The sequence below is a fragment of the Petromyzon marinus genome (genome assembly GCF_048934315.1).
Source record: "Petromyzon marinus isolate PM22_M1 ecotype Great Lakes invasive population chromosome 78 unlocalized genomic scaffold, UKy_Petmar_22M1.pri1.0 chr78_unloc.1, whole genome shotgun sequence".
NCBI lineage: Eukaryota > Metazoa > Chordata > Hyperoartia > Petromyzontiformes > Petromyzontidae > Petromyzon > Petromyzon marinus.
The window spans coordinates 254,569-273,134 of record NW_027422625.1 but is presented as its reverse complement, the minus strand read 5'-3'; the positions used below and the strand labels follow the sequence as shown (position 1 = coordinate 273,134).

The 18,566-nt window shown below is 45.0% G+C and overlaps 1 long non-coding RNA gene across 2 annotated transcripts; it reads right to left on the bottom strand.

Annotated features, from left to right (window-relative positions):
- Positions 1-1,819: 1,819 nt before the first annotated feature.
- LOC142908270 (uncharacterized) lies at positions 1,820-16,096 on the bottom strand. 2 transcript variants are annotated; one of them, XR_012931664.1, is made up of 6 exons: positions 15,669-16,096; positions 15,320-15,383; positions 13,226-13,348; positions 11,356-11,426; positions 10,138-10,251; positions 1,820-5,051 (listed from the first exon to the last, which is right to left on the bottom strand). It is a non-coding gene; the product is annotated as an uncharacterized LOC142908270 (long non-coding RNA). The 2 variants fall into 2 exon arrangements; XR_012931665.1 differs by lacking the exon at positions 13,226-13,348.
- Between the last annotated feature and the right edge of the window lie 2,470 nt (positions 16,097-18,566).

Sequence of the window (18,566 nt, the reverse complement as noted above, 5' to 3'; positions counted from 1 at the left end):
TGACTTTACCCAATAGAACCAAAGAGTATGGATCCTAGCAGTCACGAAAGCTTTAAATCTAGAATTGTTTCTCTACCGTGTGTGTTCTCTGGTGTCTTACAAGAGCAGATGAATGTGCAAACGCCTTCCCACACATACTGCACTTGAAGGGTTTCTCTCCCGTGTGTATTCTCTGGTGTGTTACAAGAGTATATGACTGTGCAAATGTCTTCCCACACACACTGCACAAGAAGGGTTTCTCTCCCGTGTGTGTTCTCTGGTGTTTTTTAAGAGTAGATGAACGTGCAAACGCCTTCCCACACACACTGCACTTGAAGGGTTTCTCTCCCGTGTGTTCTCTGGTGTTTTTTAAGAGTAGATGAACGTGCAAACGCCTTCCCACACACACTGCACAAGAAGGGTTTCTCTCCCATGTGTGTTCTCTGGTGTGTTACAAGACTAAATGAATGTGTAAACACCTTCCCACACACACTGCACAAGAAGGGTTTCTCTCCCATGTGTGTTCTCTGGTGTTTTTTAAGAGTAGATGATTGTGCAAACGCCTTCCCACACACACTGCACTTGAAGGGTTTCTCTCCTGTGTGTTCTCTGGTGCCGTGTCAAATGTTCAGTACGATCCGTGCTGTATGCACAACGGTCGCATTGATGCCTTTTTGCACCGAGCTGCGCCGAGTGCCTTTGCTCCATCAGACAAATTCTGCAGAGGAAGCAACAGAGGAAGCGTCAGCTGCAGACAGAAACAAAATATCCACACAATCTACGCGTCAGGATCGATGCATAGAGGAATGCATATACACACAGTAACACGTGACTTACACGTCTATACTTATTCATATATTCATGATATAGTGAAAAAGTGTCCCAAATTCATCACACGGGCTGTTATGGCACACGAGAGGGCAAATGTCATAAACGTGCCTGGAAGCCCTCGTATCTTCAAAATGAATGTTAACCCAAAACTCCGAGCACACAATTTCGGCTGTCTGGCTTCAAAAGGAATATTTATAAAAGCTAAATTCAGGTGACATAGCAAAGGGTGTGGAAAATAATACTATTTGTGTTATGCAGAAATTCATAAATGAATGTTCAATCACAACTTAGAGGTGTGAAACCAGGCACAGATGTCCTTGAATGCTGGGATGAACAGTTCCGACTTCAGCTGCACGTGTGTTGTGATAACTTCCTGACTCCATTCTTACAAAGAGTTCCAGAGGAAAACAAAAATAAACTGTTTTGATACAACCTCCCTGCTCAATACAGTTAATAGACTTTACTGCAAATGCAAACTTCACACTGTCACACACTGGCATGGTAAACAGTTGGTGGTGTGTCCAGACGCATGCCTGGCCACCTTCATTCACTCAGTATTAATGCTTCCTTACTCCACCAAGTAATTCATTGAAGATCAATCAACATCGCTGAGGCTGCGTGTCTCTCTCTCCATGCGGTGAGATGTTAACTACCTCTCCTGGCATACAGGAAGTCGTGGGTACGAACCCGACCCTGACGCTTGCTGTATATTTGGAGTTTGCGTGTCTCTCTCTCTCTCTCCCTGTGGTTGCGTTGATTTCCCTCTGGATCCCACTCCACATGCAGAGAGTTTTCATGCAGGAGGCGTTGCAAACCAATGCGCCCCCTGCATTAATGACGGAGGCGCAGGGACAGACGTTCGATCTGCGGACGGCGGTCTTGTCGCACGGCCAGCTCTGTGTCGCCTCATCTCGATCCCGCGATCCCAACCAGGTGAAAGTCCGCATCGAACCGAACCCCCGGCAAGGCCATCTACTTAACGACGAGAGGAAATTCACACGAAATATCGTTTTCAATGAATAAGCTTTTAATGAAGAAATACAATTATCTAATTAAAAACATAATACAGTACAAAGTTGTTTCATTTTCAAACTTCAAAACGGAGCATCGGGAGCTTACGTGGAGGCGTCGTTCGTGTGCAATTCTTTTCGTGACTTTCCTGGCCCAAGGCCGTAAATGGTTGTGAGGGGCGCCGCAGGCGGTCAGGCTTGCTCCAACCCTCGGTTGTGAACATCCAGACGTTAATCAGCAAGGACCATTTCTCGTGCTAATTCGAAAAAACCTACGTCAACACGTAATACAAAATTATAATTCGTGTTTTAGAGAATGTATCTCCTCTATGTGTAACTTTTGAGTGGTATGCCTTGTAACTGATAAATGATCCGAGTGTGCTGCCTATTTAATAAAACAATGAGTTGCTCCAGAGGGAGATGCTTCCTGACAACAGAAAAATACCCTCTGACCTGCATCACCAGAACAATGAGTCTCACCTGAGTTATCTGTACAGGTTACTTCCAAAATACACACTTTGTCCAAGCATCACTTATTCAATGTTTGACCCTTATAGGCAAAATGTTACATATACGCACACAATTGGACAAGTATTCATTCTAAATTATTGACAGGAATATTAACAAAATTGAAATACTGCACTGAAATATACTGCATCAGGTTACATCGTACTAACAAGAAGCTATTTTAAAACATACGCACCGTCTGCTTAACAGTGTATATACAACGTACCATTGCACCATTCAAAATGAGTAGGCCATTGCATGTTGGCGTCTGGGCCAAAATGTATAAAATTCTAAACATTACCTACAAACTCCACAACTGAGATGCCACATCAACCATCACCCCCTACTGACAAGCTCTTGTCCACATGCACGCCAGTGCAGGGCCACCACCTTGTGCCAAACAGGGGCAGCTACTACTTGGGGATGCTCTTCGAGTGTTTGAGACGAGATACGATACAAAACTCCGAATTGCCAGAGGCGATTAAGCAAGCACCATATAAATGGAATTATTAGACTAGTGAATGCTTGGGAGCTTACTGCCTCTCGCTTCTGGTTAGAGATCTACCCAACCCACAGGTCCACAAAGACTGGCCGCTCTTACCCTGCAGGTTGAACCTAGGAATTGAGTGTTCAACTTCACATTCTTGTCATTAAAGGCCTGTGACAACGGTACATCTATTGGAGCGACATCGTCTCCAGCTTACACATCTACCGGGTCTCCATTTGACTTTGTATTGTCTGGGAGGAAGTCCACCCACACCTCCACTTCCACAAACTGCTGGGAGTTGCCTCGCTCTGCCTCACAGTGAGAATTCTCCTCCTGCTTCACGTTGCCTCCATCGATGTGAAGGTCCGATTTTGGAGTAGAATTTTCATCTTCACATTTGACCTTCACTTCTTCGCTCTTCACCATCACTTCTTCACATTTCACCTTCACTTCTTCGCTCTTCACCATCACTTCTTCACATTTCACCTTCACCTCCACATATTTTACCTCGATACCTTTAAAAGTGTCCAGGCTGGGATTTTCTTCCGGTTCTTGTTTCATGATGGGCTCATTGCGGCACTTTGACTTTCACAAGATGATTTCAGACTCCACTCCTTGTGGATCTTCCGATGCTTGTGAGCTCTCTGGTGTACATGAAGATTTGGTGACTGTGCAAACGCCTTCCCACACACACTGCACTTGAAGGGTTTCTCTCCCGTGTGTGTTCTCTGGTGTGTTACCAGAGCAGATGAAAATGTAAATGCCTTCCCACACACACTGCACTTGAAGGGTTTATCTGCTGTGTGTGTTCTCTGGTGTACATGAAGATTTGATGAAAGTGCAAACACCATCCTGCACGGAGTGCACCTGAAATGTTTCTCTACCTTACTCTTTGGTTCTATTGGGTAAAGTCACGTAGGTGAAAATAAAATAACAAAAATCACGACGTTTCGGCCACAACACAAGCGGCCTTCATCAGGTGAAGGGACGAGACTGTCTGGAGGACAGCACTGGAGTGGAAGAAGCCACGCTTAGATCACGACCTTTAAGCTGTGTGTGAAGAAAAAGACCAAGCGCCTTGACAAAGGAATTAGCATATAATTTAGCATTGAAATGGCTCATTGAAATAGCTAAGTTAAAGTATACACATCCACAGAGGTACCCTTTGACAAAGGAATTAGCATCGAATTTAGCATTGAAATAGCTGAGTGATTAGCTTGTAACTGGTCACAGAAATATCTGTGTTAAAGTTAATGCTAAATTCGATGCTAATTCCTTTGTCAAAGGGTACCTCTGCGGATGTGTATACTTTAACTTAGCTATTTCAATGAGCCATTTCAATGCTAAATTATATGCTAATTCCTTTGTCAAGGCGCCTGGTCTTTTTCTTCTCACACAGCTTAAAGGTCGTGATCTAAGCGTGGCTTCTTCCACTCCAGTGCTGTCCTCCAGACAGTCTCGTCCCTTCACCTGATGAAGGCCGCTTGTGTTGTGGCCGAAACGTCGTGATTTTTTGTTATTTTATTTTCACCTACGTGACTTTACCCAATAGAACCAAAGAGTATGGATCCTAGCAGTCACGAAAGCTTTAAATCTAGAATTGTTTCTCTACCGTGTGTGTTCTCTGGTGTCTTACAAGAGCAGATGAATGTGCAAACGCCTTCCCACACATACTGCACTTGAAGGGTTTCTCTCCCGTGTGTATTCTCTGGTGTGTTACAAGAGTATATGACTGTGCAAATGTCTTCCCACACACACTGCACAAGAAGGGTTTCTCTCCCGTGTGTGTTCTCTGGTGTTTTTTAAGAGCAAATGATTGTGCAAACGCCTTCCCACACACGCTGCACTTGAAGGGTTTCTCTCCCGTGTGTGTTCTCTGGTGTGCTACAAGATTAGATGAATGTGCAAACGCCTTCCCACACACACTGCACTTGAAGGGTTTATCTCCCGTGTGTGTTCTCCGGTGTGCTACAAGATTAGATGACTGTGTAAACGCCAGCCCACACACACTGCACTTGAAGGGTTTATCTCCCGTGTGAGTTCTCTGGTGTTTTTTAAGAGTAGATGATTGGGCAAACGCCTTCCCACACACACTGCACTTGAAGGGTTTCTCTCCCGTGTGAGTTCTCTGGTGCTGTGTCAAATGTTCAGTACGATCCGTGCTGTATGCACAACGGTCGCATTGATGCCTTTTTGCACCGAGCTGCGCCGAGTGCCTTTGCTCCATCAGACCAATTCTGCAGAGGAAGCAACAGAGGAAGCGTCAGCTGCAGACAGAAAAAAAATATCCACACAATCTACACGTCAGTATCGATGCACAGAGGAATGCATACACACAGTAACACATGACTTACACGTCTATATATTCATGATATAGTGAAAAAGTGTCCCAAATTCATCACACGGGCTGTTATGGCATACAATGAGAGGGCTAATGGTCATAAACGTGCCTGGAAGCCCTCGTATCTTCAAAATGAATGTTAACCCAAAATTCCGAGCACACAATTTCAGTTGTTTTGCTTGAAAAGGAATATTTATGAAAGCTAAATTCACATGACATAGCAAAGGGTGTTGAAAATAATACTATTTGTGTCATGCAGAAATGCATAAATGAATGTTCAATCACAACTTAGAGGTGTGAAGCCAGGCACAGATGTCCTTGAATGCTGGGATGAACAGTTCCGACTTCAGCTGCACGTTTGCTGTGATAACTTCCTGACTCCATTCTTACAAAGAGTTCCGGAGAAAAACTAAATAAACTACTGTTTTGCGATAACCGCCATACTCAATAGAGTTAATAGACTTTACTGCAAATACAAACTTGACACTGTCACACACTCAGAGGTGGAGCCAGGATTTTCAGGTAGGGAGGGCAACCCCTCCAGCAATGAAAAATGATAGGAGTTGTTAGTAAGTAAGGAGTTGTTAGTAAGTAGTTGTTAGTAAGCAAGGAGTTGTTAGTAAGTAAGGAGTTGTTAGTAAGGAGTTGTTAGTAAGTAAAGAGTTGTTAGTAAGTAAGGAGTTGTTAGTAAGGAGTTGTTAGTAAGTAAGGACTTGTCCCTTGCTTTTTATTCGACGCGTGTGATAGGCATCGCGCTCGCTGAAGGTGTTTGCCATCAGGGAAGTCGTGTACTGTATACGCAACTGCGCACAATTCTGTGAGTCATTTGTAACTGCTTTGCCGTTACTTATTTCCAATTATGGACTCGGACTGTTGTCCTCTCATAAAGTCCCTGGCACGTAATAATATGCCACACGGTGGCAGTGGGGGGTCGCAAAATGCTGATTTATCCATATATATAAAAGCGAAATGTGTGGATATGTGTGTCTGTTCGAAAGTGTTTAGCATACTTCCCAACATGCTACTGTTGTGTGTCTGAGCCTTTTCCAAAATTAAGATTAACAATAATATTTGCCGTTTTATATATATCTCATTTTTTGACAAAAATTAATTAATAAAACACGTAAGCCAGTCACACAGGGAAACCAGATGTCGATCATAAACAAAGCCATAAATAAATAAGGAAATAATAAACTCTCGAGGCGAGGATGTTAACAGCTATCTGCGAAGATCTCCAGATGAACAAGTGTATGATTTGCCCCTAAGGAAGGGTCTCTCAGAGGGGAGATGCGTCAGGCAGGTAGACACATTGACACCAACGAGTTCAACACATTTCCCTCTTATTTGCTATTAAATCAACAGTTAAAATAAAAAAATGCAATTACAAGAATAAGCTAAAATTAGCGATCCTCACGCTCACTCCAATTAAGACCAGGCCACCAGATACATCAGTGAATAATTACCCAATTATTAATTCGATATCAAATGATTTTCACCTTTAATACTTTTACTGTTAAATCACAAGCTTGGCGACAGAAATACCGAGTCATGTCAAAGGTTTTCGAGAAGGAATGATGCGAACGGGCAAACTTACGAAACGAGTTAAACAATATTCCAAGAGACTCCCGACCGTTTTTGTCTCTCTCGCAGCGCGGAGAAGCAGGGATTACACCTTATCATAAGGGGCCATCTGGAGCGAGCCAGCCGGGTTTAATGAGAAAACACACCCCACCCCACACGCAAACTTACCCCCCACGATACCCTTCGGAAACAAAGGAGGATGGGGACGGGGGGATGACTCTCCAAAATGCCATAGCTGCCAGCGAGCAAGCTTTAAGTTAAAGAAAAATACAAAATACCTGTGGCATACATAAGATTCATAATAACGTGTTCACCTTAAACGATATCCCATTATAGAACCTTACAGAACCAAGGGATATGTCACAGACAATCAAGAAACGGACCTCTTAAACTCAGGATAAACATTATTTTTCGTTATTATAACTCCATCATAACAATGCGAATCTCGGTAACCCGAGAGGTGCGTCGGGAGGACAGAGTTACAAATCACGAGCCTTGGTGAACATAAGACCAAATGGTATTTGAGAAACATTAAACCGAAAACAGCCAGAGAGAGAGGGACTCCCGTCCGCCTTTGTCTCTCCCGCAGAGCGCGAGAAGGAATTTCACACCAGAGCAAGGAGATTATTATCGCAAGGGCCATCTGCACACCCGACGCGGGGCTTAATAATGGCCCCACCCCGCAACCACGGGCAGCAAAGCCAGGCGAGCAAGCTTTAAGTTAAAGAAAATCGCAATACATCTATATGATGATAAGACACAGAATGACGAAAATTAATAAAACTGAGTAAGAGGCAAGATAACGGGGTGGATCAAACTGGTCGAATATAAAATCGAAGTGATATTTGAGCGATGTAAACTCAAGGTATAGAGAGATAGAAAGATTCCGGCCACCTTTGTCTCTCCACGCAGCACGTGATAAGAATATGCATGCGCTCGAGAGAGCATCTTCACTTGGAAATAAAATCAAATACCCTGAATCACAGGCAGGATCATAACTGTGGGTGACACGATACCAACTGTGATGAGAAATGTTAAACTTTAAAACCTAACCATTTCTTTGTGCGTTGGAAACTTGTAACAAAAGGGGGAGGGGGGGGGGGGAACCCGCCCCTGCCTCCGGATGGATAGCGTAGACAGACAGACGCCTTCGAGATGAATCGAAGCGTCTCTTTCCCTTGATGGTTTATGGCTCGAGGAAGACCCGACCAGAACCATGTCATAAATGACACACACACACACAAACATGCACTCTGACACACGAACCCTCACCACCGACACACAACCAGATCAAAGGTAGCTCCGCCTCGTGAGGAGGAGCTAAAGGGGAGAAATTTTGGCATAAAAAGAGAGCGCTCCAGCATTGAATTCAACTCATCAGCCTGCGGGACCAGCTCAACCCAGAAGACTCATCTCACCAGAAGACCAGCTCAACCCATCTCAGCAGAAGACCAGCCACCACCGACGCAGGAGAAGCCTCTACAAACTCGCCAGATTGGCGAGTGTCGCCGATTGGCGACACTCTGCCCGCTGTTGGTGGCCAGCGCCGCTGTGAGCGAGCCGTGTGCGCCACCGACCCACGACCATCGCAACTACAACTACGTCAGCCAGACCCGAATGGACCACCGCGAAGGAGGAATCGACCACACGTATGATGCACTGCCCCTCACCACACAACAACCAGGCGTCTGCTTGTCGCAAATAATTAATTCCGAACTGTGAACCAACTCCCCACAATCCATATCACTCAACACCCACGCAAGTCATTAACAAAAGCCCTAACCTCAAGTCGGTAAACCATCCGTGACTGTGAGAGCATCGCAATGACCGAGTGAACAATCCGTCGGTTATGAGTTCATAATTTTCCTCGTTAATATTTTGTTGGGGCTGTACTGCCAATCGCATAAGTTACCAACTGATCCATCAATACGGATTCATTATTGGCACCTTCACCACGGAGCGCCGCTCACGGGGGGGGGGGGGGGGGGGGGGGGGGGGGGGGGGGGGGGGTGAATAGCGTGTTCAACCAGTTTCCCAGTCAGGGATCTGGCCACAATTAATGAAAAGATTGGTCCAAGATAAGAATCTCAAAGGAAAATATTGTGGCCATTGAGTTACTTGGATACGGTCACTTGGGAGTATTTGAGTCGTTCATTTTAATTGCATAATCTTGCTGATGTATCCATGAATGAACATGACGAATCAATGAACGCATATTTGTGCCTTTAGGAACAATAATGGTTTGAGTGTCTTTTCATATGAACAGTGTTGCATAATAATCAATCGTCCTACTGGTTAACAACGTGACAAGAATTTGCATTCAGGGTCGCGTATGATCAATGACCGAGTGCCGTGTTGTGTAACAATTCAAGTATACGAATTTGCATATGATAGAGTTACGGTTTTGGTAGAATAGTTCTGCATGTGTTAATCTCTCTCAACAACCGATTAATTGCGTTACGCGTTGGGAATTAACCACAGGTGCCGTTATCGAAGTGAAACAACGCAATCGTGATGGTTACCGTGTTAATGCTGTGTTGAAATTCCGAGATTGAGAGTTCTCATATTATCCAAAAATTAAAGTTTAGCTAGAAAATAAAATTGATTAAAGCGGAAGGGTTGTGTGCGATTCTTTCCGTGATTCTGCTTAAGAATTGTTCTGTGATTGAGATTTAAACTTTGGGGGACCTATCATAAGCACACTAACACACATAATCAATAAACATTAAAGCGACAATAATCGTATCCTTATTGATAATACGGAGTTAAACGACGGAGTCGAGTTGACTCTCTCATTCATGCTCACAACACCTGCATAACTGCATACGATTAATTGCATTATTCTAATTGATAACCAACCTTCGTCACCGAGGCTGGGCCCGATTATCATAACTACCTGCATTATCATAACCACACCCACTCGCATAAATTAATACGATTATCTCTCAAATTAGCATAATTTATAAGCATGATTACACAAATTAACATAATTTCGGATAAATAATGCAAATTTCATCTAATTTTCATTATTTTCATCAAATTTTCATAACCACATATACAACACTACACACTTGAAATTTGGCATGTGGGTAGGTTCCATACTGTACACAATGAAAAAAGTATAAAAATACTTTTGTATTTTGGGGGGGGGGTGGGGTTGGGAAAATGACCATGGAGTGTGTGACGTCAACTCGCAACACACCTGAGTTAAGCGCTCTGCAAGGCTTACCCCTACCATACGGCTCTTCGCGCGCCGTACTTCTAGAGCTGTTATACAACACTACACACTTGAAATTTGGCATGTGGGTAGGTTCCATACTGTACACAATGAAAAAAAGTATAAAAGTACACATTTGTATTTTGTATGACCATGAAGTTTGTGGCGTCAACCTGCAACATACCTGAGTTAAGCGCTCTGCAATGCTTAGAGCTGTTAACAGCGTGCCGGGAGATTTTAGGTGGCGCGTCGCTCCTGGCCGATGAAGCCATTGGCTTGTCGAAGTTTCAATACATATCTGTGCGAAAAAACGGTAGAACTGCTATCTTAAATATGAAGCTGAACATTACATATGTTTGTTTGCGTGAAGCAGCAAAAACTCTCCAAAGCTGAGCTCTGGCATCAGGAAATTTTCACAGCTTATGCTGTTTGGAATTTCTAAGTGAACGCGACTATTTTCAGCTCGCCACGTCATTCCCTTACCGAGTGGCCAAAATCGACCTTATGCAGAAGTGGATTAAGGTAAAATTTCCTTGAGTGAAAACATCCGATTTAGTACATTTATTTGTTTCGGCTTTTTCCTTTCTTGCAAGCATCACATTTATTAAGGGTTTTTCAGTGAAATATGAGGGAATATGAAATTTATCCAAGACAAGAATCCAAGTCCCGGGCAAAGCCGGGTAGTGAAGCTAGTTACTATTAAACCCCAATGATCCTATCAAAATTAGGGATATCGATCGGATCGTTGGGGGGCACGTGCCACCCCACCCCCACTGGCTCCACCACTGTCACACACTGGCATGGTTCACAGGTGGTGGTGTGTCCAGACCCACGCCTGGCCACCTTCACCTGCTCAGAATTCATGCTTCCTTACTCCACCAAGTAGAGTGAACACCGCCACGCGTCTAGAGTGAACACCGCCACGCGTCTAGAGTAAACACCGCCACACGTCTAGAGTGAACACCGCCACGCGTCTACAGTGAACACCACCACGCGTCTAGAGTGAACACCGCCACGCGTCTAGAGTGAACACCGCCACGCGTCCAGAGTGAACACCGCCACGCGTCCAGAGTGAACACCGCCACGCATCTAGAGTGAACACAGCCACGCGTCCAGAGTGAACACCGCCACGCATCTAGAGTGAACACAGCCACGCGTCTAGAGTGAACACCGCCACGTATCTAGAGTGAACACCACCACGTGTCTAGAGTGAACACCGCCACGCATCTAGAGTGAACACTGCCACGTGCCCAGAGTGAACACCGCCACACGTCTAGAGTGAACACCGCCACGCGTCTAGAGTGAACACCGCCACGCGTCTAGAGTGAACACCGCCACGTGTCTAGAGTGAACACCGCCACGCGTCTAGAGTGAACACCACCACGTTGTTGACAAGCCCCACCTTGTTGTTGTTGTTGTGGGCAGGTCGCTTCTGAAAACAAGAGCGGTACAGCAGCTCAACGCGGGTGTGGCCTGGTAAAAAAATAAAAAAACTGTGAATATTTAAAACAAAACAAAGTTACAGAGTAGCGAGGCAGGTGAAGAGAAATTAAAACTTAAGCAAGATACTCTTTGGTTCTTTCGGTAAAGTCACGTAGAAAAAATAAAGACGTGAAATAATAGTTTCAGTTTCATTTATTTGGTATAGCCCCGTGAGCCATTCGGCTCTTGAATCGGGTGCAACCGCAACAAACAAAAACATGAACAAGAAAACATCTTAAAGTGACTGTGCAAGCAGAAAATCCAGGGGAAAACAGCAAAAATATTCCACAAAAAGCACCGTACACCATCGCTGTGTGCAAATAGCATACGACGTTTCGATTGCAACACAAGCAATCATCATCAGGTACAAGTGAAAGAGAAATTAAACCTAGTTAAACTTAGAAACGTAATGCAATACAACACAGAGAGTCGGCTAACGTAACAGTCAACAACACCCCACCTGGTTGATAACGTTCTTCCAAAGATTGCTCAATTTGAGAGAGAGACAAAACACAGACACGGAGACACATAGACAGAGATAACACAGAGACACACAGAGAGAGACACGCACACAGACAAACAACGCCTCTGTGTCGAGGTCTTAAATAGAGAGAGAGAGGGGGGGGGGTAGAGAAATTAGCAAGTCAATGCAAGGCCGTAGCCATGGAGTCAACATTGGGGAAGACCAAATCTTCCAGGGGGTCTGGGAACCCCCCCCCAGAAAAAAATGTAAATTTTAAAACTTATTTCCTGCCATTTCCTGCGTAAAATATTAACAAATTTCACTAACACATGGGATGGATTTTGTATTATTTTATACAATCATGTCTAATATTGTATTGTATTACATAGCTGTTTTTTATTTTTTAACTTTTCTTGTTTCATAGTATGTAATGGCAGAGATTAGGGATTCATAAAGTACAACGCAATCATATAAACAGAAATCTATGCATTGTTATATGAAGACAAGTCCAGATTTTGTGGCTAAGGTTTAGCAAATTGTTGTTTTTATTAACATAGCATAGCAATTATTATTTAGAAAATGTTTTTATAGCAATATTATATATTGCTATAAAAATATATTGGGGGGGGGGACATTTTGAGCATATTTGATAATTGGGAGGGTTGTGTCCCCCAATTGTTATAATAATATATTATAATTACAGCCTTGTGTCAATGAGAGATTTGGAACTTTGGTAACTGCAGTAAATAATAAAACGAGCACACACACACAGAGAGAAAGCACACTTAATAAAACTGAGTACAATTAGGAAATGTAATGCAACACAGAGAGTCGGTCAACACACAAGTAACGCATAGCCTGGTTGATTACTTTCTTACGAAGATTGCTCAAATAAGCAAGAGAATTGAAGCAAACGCGATCAGGCGAGGGCAGGAGGCAAGACCCCGCGTGGCTAGGCCCCGCGCTGTAAAGTTCCAACCTGGACATCGCTTCCATGCTCGCTGATACTCAACTGACATCCCTATGAGACAGATAGCGAGGCTCTACCTCGGTCAACAACAACCACATCCACCACCACCACCACCACCACAACCACCACTACAACCACCAACCACCACCACCACCAACCACAACCACCACCACAACCACCACCACAACCAACACCACAACAACCACCACCACAACCACCATCACCACCACAACCACCACCACCACAACGACCACCACAACAACCACCACAACAACCACCACAACTACCACCACAACCACCACCACAACAACCACCACAACAACCACAACCACCACAACCGCGATGAGAATTTCTCACCTCGGATTTCAGTTCACGCGCGGAGCGGCAGATTCCTGTTACCTCGTGACGTCACGCGGCAGCAGGAGGTGAGATGACGTCACTTGCGGGGAACAAGACACTCCCCTCCCACAATGAGCGGCTCTGTAACTTAAATAATTTATGTTAATGAGCCTGGCCCATAAGTGGAGGGATGGGGCGTGGGTGCCAAACTCGTCGCAATAAACTCGCGACGGCTTTCACGAATACATTATGTTAATGAGCCACCAGTCACCGTGAGTAGCTTTGCCCAAATAAGGATTGGCACTGGAACAGATATCGGCAGGGGCCGAGCGGAGGTGACGTCACGCTCAAGAGAGCGGTGGTCGGGGTGGGGTAAATACCTTGGTGACATGACATCACTAGCGAGGTACACCTCCCCCTGGCGTTTCACGCCGATGAGGTAATGCTGAGTGGTGACGTCACAGAGCGGTGTTGGAGTTTAAGTTGATTTAGATTCATTTTCCATTGCTCCCTCCCTTGAACAGAGACCCCTTCGGTGTGTGAGCTCAGCAACAACAACGTGGACATTATTGTGTACACACACTGTGTGTGCGTGTACAAACTGTGTATGTGTGTACACTGTGTGTGTACACTGTGTGTGTACGTGTACACACTGTGTGTATGTGTGTACACTGTGTGTGTACGTGTACACACTGTGTGTGTGTGTACACTGTGTGTGTACACTGTGTGTGTGTAAACACTGTGTGTACACTGTGTGTGTACGTATACACACTGTGTGTGTGTGTACACACTGTGTGTGTACACTGTGTGTGTGTACACTGTGTGTGTGTACACTGTGTGTGTGTAAACACTGTGTGTGTGTAAACACTGTGTGTGTACACACTGTGTGTGTGTAAACACTGTGTGTGTACACTGTGTGTGTACACTGTGTGTGTACGTATACACACTGTGTGTGTGTGTACACTGTGTGTGTGTGTACACTGTGTGTGTGTATATACTGTGTGTGTGTAAACACTTCGTGTACACTGTGTGTGTACGTGTACACACTGTGTGTGTGTACACTGTGTGTGTGTAAACACTGTGTGTGTACACTGTGTGTGTGTAAACACTGTGTGTGTACACTGTGTGTGTGTAAACACTGTGTGTACACTGTGTGTGTACGTGTGCAAACTGTGTGTGTGTGTACACTGTGTGTGTGTACACTGTGTGTGTGTGTACACAGTGTGTGTACAGTGGGTGTGTAAACACTGTGTGTGTACACTGTGTGTGTGTACACTGTGTGTACACTGTGTGTGTACGTGTACACACTGTGTGTGTGTGTGTGTATACACACACACAGACACAGTGTCGGGACGACAGGTCTGTTGAAGCTCTGACGACAGGTACGGTGCGAAAGAAGTTCCAGATACACACAGAGACTCACACAGAGACCCACAGATTTAGCATGGTTGGCTACGTATTGTGTGAAATAAGTTCAACGTACACACAGAGACTCGGAGCAAGTTTGAGTCGCGTGTAGTTGTGGGCGCATGTTGCTACTGACAGTAGTTGAACACGGTTGGAAAGACGCTGATAGAGACACACGCAGAGACTGACAAGAGAGAGGTGGACAGACACAGACAAGAGGAACACAGAAAGAAAGATACAGAGACGACAGAGACACAGTCAGCGAGAGAGAGACACAGAGGGGAACAGAGACACAGACGGACAGAGAGATGTTGAATCGAACAAACTTAACTCGTTCCATTGAAAGAGATTCCTCAATCTTTGCCCATCCCCGGAAGTCGTTCTAGTTTCTATTTATTTCATTGTGTGTGGTGTGTACGTGTAAGCAATGTGGGATATCGATGTACCCAGATATGAACAAGATCAGCGGACAAGACGTATTCCATACTCTTTGGTTCTTTTGGTAAAGTCACGGAAGGTAGAAAAAATAAATTAAAATAATAAATCACGACGTTTCGAGCGGTCGTCCTCAGGCAAAAACATCCAGACATTGTCGCAGCAGAAGTCACGTGAGCTACGTCACGTGACAAAGATAAGGTGACCCCCCCCCACCGTGGCTCGCCCCGCGTCTAGAGTGAACACCGCCACGCTGTTGACGAGCCTCACCTTGTGTGGTGGGCAGGTCGCTTCTGAAAACAAGAGCGGTGTAGCAGCTCAACGCGGGAGTGGCCTGGTAAAAAACGAATACAACACTGTGTGAATATGCAAAGTGACAAAGTAGTGAGCCAGGTCAAGACAAATTTAACTTAAGAGAATGGAAGCGAATGCAATCAGGCGAGGGCAGGAGGCAAGGCCCCGCGTGGCTAGGCCCTGCGCTGTAAAGTTCCAACCTGGACATCGCTTCCATGCTCACTGATACTCAATTGACATCCCTCGGGAAACAACAACAACCACAACCACCACCACCACCACAACCACCACAACCACCACCACAACCGCGATGAGAATTTCTCACCTTGGATTTCAGTTCACGCGCGGAGCGGCAGCTTCCGGTTATCTCGTGACGTCACGCGTCAGGAGGTGACGTGACGTCACTTCCGTAGTACAAGACATACCCCTCCCACATTAAGGGGCTCTGTAACTTGAATAAATTATGCTAATTGTCCCCGCCCATACCTGGAGGCGACGTCACGCTCAAGAGCGCGGTAGTCAAGGGTGATGCGAATACCTTGGTGACATGACGTCACTAGCGAGGCCCACCGCCCCCTTGCGTTTGACGCCGATGAGGTCACGCTGAGCGGTGACGTCCGAGAGCGGGGTCAGAGTTCAAGTTTGTTGGCAGAAGGGGAGCGGCAGTGTCATGCTCAGCGCTGCGCTCCGCTCTTGACCAGCCGAGTTCCATTCCCACTCGTGGCCAACACCGCCAGTGACGATTTTCTGAACCGGTCCTGAGCCTCCCCTACGTCGACTCAGCCTCAAATAAGTACCTGGTGCGGTGTGTAAACATTGCCACTAGGAAGACAAAGGCGGCCGGGCGTGGTGCTGGCACCCACCCCCTCGTGTGCCGTTCCACCCTTAATAGGTGCTCGCTAACTGCACTTGCCCCAACATTCTGTGCAGGCTATACGGGGGATCTTTGTCTTTGTGTGTTGGGAGCAAGTTTGAGTGGCGTGTAGCCGTGGGAGCTGAACGGGCGCCTGCTGCTACTGACAGTCGTTGACTATGGTTGGACAGACGCTGATAGACAGACACAGACAGACAGACAAGACAGGCGGACAGACACAGACAAGAGGAACACAGAGACAGAGAAAGATAGACAGAGACAGAGAGACAGGCAGAGAGAGACACACAGAGGCGCACAGAGACACAGACGGACAGAGAGATGTTGAATCGAACACACTTAACTCGCTCCATTGAAAAAGATTCCTCAATCGACGGCGTGTGCACCAGATCTTATTTATTCACGATGTACTTACAAAAAAATCCGCAGACTACCTGCTGGATCTCCTCTCTGTTTCAAAGAACAAATTTGACCTCAGGTCTTCGCTCATTTACCAGCTTCACATTCCCTATTGCTGTACAAAAACTGGAGGAAGGGCCTTTGCTATTGATGCCCCCAGAGTCTGGAATGCTATTGCCAATAAACTGCAACTTGAATCGCTACCAATGAGATCTTCTCTCAAAACTGCTCTAGAGGAGTTGTACACCCCAAGCTGCCACTGCAATTCATTGGCGTAAAATAAAATGTTTATCTGTATTTTCATTTAGCGTGCTGATCTTAAAGGTGCATTGAAAAATTTGATACTCCGACCGATGCTTCTATTGTTGTGGAGTAACTCATGCAGCCAGCTATGTTATTTATGCAGTTTATTGTAAAAATTCGGTCACAGTCCTTGTGATCACTGTTACGTTGCAATTATGGCTTTATTTTTTGGTGATTGGAAAAGTTTTTTGGTTTGGACATGTTTGTTTTGTTGTAGTACAGAGTTAGACTGATGGCCTTAATCTAAGTTTTTGTGGTTGTTGTTGTTCTAGATTTGAAGCTTTCGTGACTGCAAGTATCCATACTCTTTGGTTCTATTCGGTAAAGTCACGTAGGTAAAAATAAAATAACAAAAAAATCACGACGTTTCAGACACAACACAAGCGGCCTTCATCAGGTGAAGGGACTAGACTGTTTCGAGGACAGCGCTGGAGTGAAACACAGCCACACTCAGACCGCGACCTTTAAGCTGTGTGCGAGGAAACAAGGTTCCTTGACAAAGGAATTAACATAAACAAAAAAAATTAGCATTTAATTGGCGGACTTAGCATGATGAAAGGTGTAGAGAGGGTGAACATGCGGGTGCACATGCATCCGCATGTGCTGCGAAAGGTTGGGGTACCACTACTTGAAAAAATATACTGTACCATTGAAATTAGTTTAATGTTTGGTTCGATTTAGAACATCTTTCCAATGGTTGCTTAATTTTAAACCATCTTCTCGGTTGAAATTGTGTCTGTGTTTGTAGATCTGAATTGCCTCGTGAACAAATCTCTGATTAAAAAAAAAAAAACGTGGGTTTGCAAAGAACCTTGGTATCGGTGAAAATTATATCGTGTTCACCCACAACGTTGTAACAATGATCAGCTACGGCAGAAGAATTCGTTTTGCCGTGTTTCAAATCTGATTTGTGCTCACGAATTCGGTCAGAGACATGTCGTTTCGTCTCCCCGATATAGCAATCACCGCAGGTACAACTCAATTTGTAAACCCCAGGGTACTGTAAGTCAGGAATGACATCCTTCACGGATGGGATCAGATCACGAATTTTGTGTACTGTATTGAACCAGACCTGGATCTTGTGTTTGTTTAGAATTTTAGAAATCTTTTTAGTAACGCCTGCTATATATGGTAGTGTGATGGTTTTGACCGGAGTATCAAGTGGTTGTTTCTGTATGGAGGGAGAAACAGCTTGGCGGATGGTACGGTCAGAGTATCCATTCCTTTTTGAGGGCCAGGTGTACATGTTTTAATTCACTGGTCAGGTGGTGTTGGTCCGAAATGCAATGAACCCTATGGGATAAAGTTTTGATGAGATAATTGTTTTGGGATGGGTGGTGGTGGGAATCAGGTTTCAAGTAGGAATCTGTGTGGGTAGGTTTCTTGTAGACAGAATGCCCCAATGAGCCATCAGGTCTCCTCTCAAACAGAACATCTAAGAATGGTAGCTTGCCATCTTTCTCCACTTCCATGGTGAATTTGATGGCGGGATGTCTGGAATTGATGTGGTGTAGGAAAAGGTTCAGAGCTGGGAGGCCATGTGGCCAAATGACGAAAGTGTCATCCACATATCTCTTCCACAGGGAAGGTCTGAGGGTGGAAGTCTGGATGGCATCCGATTCAAATTTCTCCATGAAAACATTGGCTATC